General features: G+C 36.6%; 1 pseudogene; it reads right to left on the bottom strand.

Annotated features, from left to right (window-relative positions):
• Positions 1-763: 763 nt before the first annotated feature.
• LOC143656577 (COP9 signalosome complex subunit 8 pseudogene) lies at positions 764-1,535 on the bottom strand (annotated as a pseudogene).
• Positions 1,536-6,223: the final 4,688 nt, after the last annotated feature.

Raw genomic sequence — 6,223 nt, 5'->3', positions numbered from 1 at the left:
TTTTCTTCTGAAAGGAGATGCTATAACTTAACATGTCTTGTGAACATCTTAAATAAGCTGCATTTTCATTGCAAGCCCCCCACTGCCAGCAATGACTGCACTCACAGCATCAGTGAAAGTCTAAAGTTAAGCAACTACTGGTTTTGGTTTTTGTGATTTTGCATGGGCAGGCACTGGGAATCAAACCCGGGTCTCTGGCTTGGCAGGCGAGAACTCTGCCTGTTGAGCCACCATGGCCCACTTGACAAAGTAGTTTTTAAAGGAAATGATCTTTTTTTCCTCAGCTATATTTTAGTGTTCTCAGGAGGTGAGATGAAAAGAGAGCATATTCCCCAAAGAGGGTCAGTCTGAATCCCTAGGAATTGTGATATTGCTTTCTGGGGACAGTTCTCAAACTCCAAATGAATCACATAATTATGCCACTGGGATTGTGCTGGGTTGGGACAGGGGGTGGGGGTGGGGAGGGTGAGGGAGTGGAGAAGGCAGGGAAAACACAGCTGACACCCTCTGTTCTACACTAAAAAGGAGAGCTATGATTATGAGTCACTAAGAAAAATAGCCTCGTCAAATAATACTGATGGGCTCCATCCAAACTGATGAATACTACAAAACAAGCATCATTTCAACAACTATTCAGTATAATGCTTAAGGACAAAATACATGTAATGTAGTTTATAGTGTATATGTGTTTTTATCACGTACTCAAGGAGTGCCAACGTGCTTAATCCACTCAATAAATTGAAAATACAAATTTTACATTTCTCTATTTGTCGGTATACAGGATTCTGAAGGTAGATCTTGAATTCTGAATGACAGATCGATTTTCAAGAAAAGCCACATAATCAGGCTAACAGCTGTTCATTGCAGATTGGTGGGACTGGGGTAGCTTTAATAAGGGAATAAATTTGTTGAAGGAAACATCCAGGGCCCCTGCAACCTGCTCTTTGGGCATAGCCATTCTTGTGGTGGACTTACCTCACCGTCCTTGCTCTAAGATACCTCTCACAGCCTCTTCTGCAGGAAGCCCAACAAGGGCTGCATGCATGACCATCACTGACTATGAAGGTATATATATGCTTGAGAAATCAAGGGGAAGACTTGTCTCCTTATTGCATCTCTTCCTCTTCCATGACTGGCTGGACCATCTCAGACCACTGGTGGGCACTGATGGTCCTCTAATCCCAGGGAAGTCTCTTTGCCAGATTCTTTGTCCTGCTGTGACTTTCCCCCAAGTTCAGAATTGGCAGATTTTACAGCAGGTGGTACATTTTTCCAAAGACATCTTGCATTATTCATGTCATTATGGATTAGATATAGAGTTAAAAGCTGACCATACATTGCAGTGTAGCAATTCCTCTAGGAGCTTCGTGTTCCTGACTCTTGCATTGACCCAGAAACTTCTTGAAACTGAAGCACTTTCTGCCATCAGTGCCGCTGGCATCTTCCCCTCTGGTTCTGCAGCCATACATTCCAAAAGCTCAGACCCCCGACTCGGAAGCCCAGACCCCAAATTCTTATTGTGGTTTTGATTTTCATTTTCCTAACAGCTAATGATGGTGACCATGTTTTCATAGTCTTTTAACCACTGTATTCCCCTTTTGGACAACTGTCTATTCAAATTTTTGGCCCATTTTCAATTGGGTTCTTTTTTTCATTGTTGAGTTGTAGGATTTCTTTATATATTCTGGATATTAAATACTGATCAGATATCCTTTTCAAATATTTTCTCTCATTGCATAGGCTGCCTTTTCACTTTATTGACAAGATCCTTTGGAGCATGAAAATGTTCAGTTTTGAGGAGGTCCCATTTATCTTTTTTATTTTTTTAGCTGCTTGTGCATTGGGTATGAAGTCTAAGAAATCATTGCCTACCACAAGATTTTAAATCTACTTCCATACATTTTCTTCCATGAATTTTATGGTCCTGGCTTTTGTATTTAGGTCTTTGATCGAATTTGAGTTAATTTTTGTATAAGGTGTGAGTTAGGGATCCTCTTTCATTCTTTTGGAGATCGATATCCAATTCTCCCACCACCATTTTTTGAAGAGACTGCTTTGTCCCAGTTGAATGGACTTGGCAGGCTTTTCAGAAATCAATTGATAAAAAAAAGAAGAGACAGATTTAAAAAAAAACATAGAAGCTATAAAATTTTTCAAAAGGAGAAATGATAAGTGTCACCTATTATTGTTCATCAGAATTAATTGCTAGTAATAGCATATGTCACCCTTTAATAAAGAATGTCAGAGCATTTTTTAAAAAATCAGTTGATCATAGATTTGAGAGTCTATTTATGAACTCTCGATTGATTCCATTGGTCAAGTATCTATCTTTATGACAGTAGCATACTATTTTGACCACTGTGGCTTTATAATGTGATTGAAGTCAGGAAGTGTGCATCCTCCAACTTCATCCTTCATTTAAGATATTTTGGCTGTTTAGAGTCCCTTGCCTTTACAAATAAATTAGATGACTGGCTTTTCCAGTTGTGTAGAATAGACTGTTGGAATTTTGATTCAGATTGCATTGAATCTGAGAATCAATTTGGAAATAGAAACATGCTAATGATGTTTAGTCCTCCTATCCATGAAAATGGAATGTCCTTCCATTTATTTAGGTCTTCTTTGATTTCTTTTGCCAATATTTTGTAGTTTTTCTGTGCACAGGCCCTTTATATTATGGTTAAATTTGTTCCTAGATATTTGATTCTTTTAGTTGGTTTCATAAATGAAAATTTTTTCCTGATTTCCTCCTAGGTTGAACCATTACCACTGCACGAACCTCTACTGAATTTTATGTGTTGATCTTGTATCTTGCCACTTTGCTGAATTTGTTTATTAGCTTTAGTAGCTTTGTTTTAGATTTTTTGAGATTCTCCATACAGAATCATCTTATATGAAAATAGCAAAATTTTACTTCTTCCTTTCTAATTTGAGTACCTTTTATTTCTTTATCTTACCTATCTTCTCTAGCTAGAACTTATAGCACAATTTGAATAACAGTGGCAACAATGGACATCCTTGTATTTTCTAAATCATAGAGGGAAAGCTTTCAGACTCTCACCATTAATATTAGCTGTGGGATTTTCATATATTCCCTTTATCATGTTGAGGGATTTTCCTTCTATTCCTATATTTCCAAGTGATTTTCTAAGAAAGGATGCTTGATTTTGTCAAATGCTTTTTCTGTATCAGTTGAGATGACCATGTAGTTTTTCCCCTTAGTTTTGTTCCCTGTAGCTCTAAGAAGGCATTGTGGATTTAAATCACCCCTACTTCCACCTCTTTCAGAGGTGGGGTTAAAACAGAAGCTCCCAGCAACTTTTGTCCTGAGTGGGTTTGAAATGTTGCTGACCTCAAAGCTGGGACCCAGGGATCTGAATAATCAAAAACCAAAATTAGTGCTCAGCTGTGAGCTCTCCTGTTCTTTGAAGAGAGCCACTCTTCAGCAAACTGTTCCCCCAACTCCAAGAAGGCATTGGGTCTCCAAATCATCCCTGCTTCCACCCTTGTGGAGGGTGAGGCTGAAACAGAGATTGCCAGCTGCTTCTTTTCCTAGGTGGATTGAAACTAGAACTGCCCTCAGAGCTGGGACCTAACAAACCGAGTTCACTAAACAGAAACCATTATCGGTATTTGGCCATGGCCCTTCTGCCCCCTATCCCCCTTCTTGGGGAAAAGGACTTTTATTTCCAACCAGAGCCTAGATCCCAAGTCAGTCTGCTATAAGAATGGGGGATGGACGCCAACCTGCCCAGTGTGTAGAGTTCTACTCACAATTCTTCACCAGAGTTTATCAGTCTCTTCCTTCTACTCTTCTGTCTCTGGAGCCCCTGAATATTTGTTTCGGAGAGTTTCTCACTGTTTACTAGCTGCCCTGAAGGGTGAACTGAGTCCTGGAGCTCCCCAATCTACCATCTTACTTCTCACTATCCTGCATGACCGAGAACAATGTGCTATTTGTATTTTCTTTCTTTTTCTTTTTACAAATGGTGTTCTAAGAATATTCAACACAAGGAAGATTCATGGAGCATAAAGCAGTATGTTGGGCCTCCTGGAGACACTGAGTCCTAGGCTGAGGAAAGATATCTCAAGATTGGGAGTGGGAGCACATGTGTCATTGACCTTCCATCTTCCTCCAGTAGGACTGCCTGTTCTGGAACTCAGTAGGATACAGGCTAAGGCAGGCTCTCTGGGAGCCTGCAGTGAGGAACTAGAGTAGGCAAAGGGAAAGGAAATGAGGTGAAACTATCATCAAAGCAAGAGAAAACCAAGACTACTTGATTTCCTACAGAAGATCAATTTAGCACCCAGTAAGAATGATTTACTAATTTCTTTTCTTTCTAGAAGGCCTATTATATCATATTGACTGTTGTTCTTCATAATTGCTTTAAAAAATGTAAGCATTCATCCCAAACAACTAAAATATATTTAAGTGATGTAAGAATATACATATCAATGTCTTGATATTATGGCAGGGGCCCATTCATGGGTGGGGCATAGGATTACATGAAGGAATGTCAACATTGAATATGCATTATGAAAGGAACACAAACTTTAAGAAATAGAACTATAGATTATTTTGGGAACCTCCATTAATTCTCTAGACTTTGATACACAGTGATTTAATACCATATCTCAATATATAGTATATAATTAATTATGTTGCATAATTCTCTACTTATCTCTTAAAAATAGTAAGAGATTTACTATTGCTCAGAATTTGATTTTTACTCATTAAATCACATTTTCAGATGTGTCATTCATTAACATTATAAATTGGTTGTATACCTTATCAGGCATTAATGTGCTGTTCATTCCATTTAATTTTAAATTGAATAAAAATTTGGCAGAATATTTTGAATGAAAATTGCACATCATTGTAACATTTATCTTGTTCTACTCTAAAATCAAGAAAAAACATGACAGCAGAGATGAGTAGTAATCTGAACTTCCTAATGCAATAAATCCATAGAACATATATACATTAAGTCAATTTGTATATTGAACATTTTGGTAGGAAACAGTAATCTATATTTTGTTTTTTTTATTATAGAACAGAAAAAAAAGATTAACTGCTGGATAAAATTTGGTCATCTTTGTTATTGTGACACTTGCATTATCCTATTTGGTCAAGCAAAGTTGAAAATTGCATCTGAGTGACTACTAAATAATCTATACGGCAAAATAATCCGTCCAAGAAACATTAGTTATAAAAATGCTTTAACATTTTCAAATCATATTCACAAAGATTTAGTTTAAAAAATCTTTGCACCAAACATAAACTGATATTGGGCATAAACTCAATTGGAACACTTCATGTTTTTAGAAAGTGAAAATATGTAATTCATAAATAGACTTTGGAACATTATAGATTAAATAGGACTTATTATTGGGACATTATAGATTAAATAGGACTTATTATTAAGAATAAATTATTTCAATGTATTCATGGGCTTTACTTAGTGGTTTATATGTGCAATTTTAGGTGCTCCACTAATAGAACTGAAAGGCAAAAAGCTTGAAGGAAATATTAAAATATAGGCTGCAGGAAATTAAGTATAGGCTGTCTAGACCATTTTTATACAGTCAAAACTCTTTCAGTTTAATATTTGATAAAATGTTGTGGATTCCATTTTAGCAGAAATCAAAAACTCAAACTTCAAGAGCAAGGTAAAAAGTATTCTACTGAATTGGACTACTTAGTGTCAGTTATGTTAATATGTACAGAGTAAAATATTCTTAAAATAAGCAGATAAAAACCTAAGGATGAAACACAGCTTGCAAAATTATTCATCAACAAGGTCCTATTGAAATTCAGAAAAAGAAATAAAAAGAAAACAGAAAAAAGTTCACTGTTTCAGTTTGCGAAAGCTGCCAAAATGCTATATACCAGAAATGGGTTGGATTTTACCACGGGATTTATTAGTTTAAAATTTTACAGTTCTAAAGCTACATAACTGTTCCAATTAAGGCATCAACAGGGCAATACCTTCTCTAAAGAAAGAAGCAAACAAGAACCCACAGAAACTAAAAGAACCACTAAAGCCAGAACTTGAAGATACCAGCCATGTGCCTTGCTATCTGGCAAAGGAACCCCAGATGCTAGCAGTCTTTCTTTAGAGAAGGTATTGCCCTGTTGATGCCTTAATTGGAACAGTTATGTAGCTTTAGAACTGTAAAATTTTAAACTAATAAATCCCGTGGTAAAATCCAACCCATTTCT

This window comes from Tamandua tetradactyla, chromosome 14 (assembly GCF_023851605.1).
Source record: "Tamandua tetradactyla isolate mTamTet1 chromosome 14, mTamTet1.pri, whole genome shotgun sequence".
NCBI lineage: Eukaryota > Metazoa > Chordata > Mammalia > Pilosa > Myrmecophagidae > Tamandua > Tamandua tetradactyla.
Note: the sequence above shows the minus strand (reverse complement) of the source record. Positions and strands in the feature narration are given on the sequence as shown.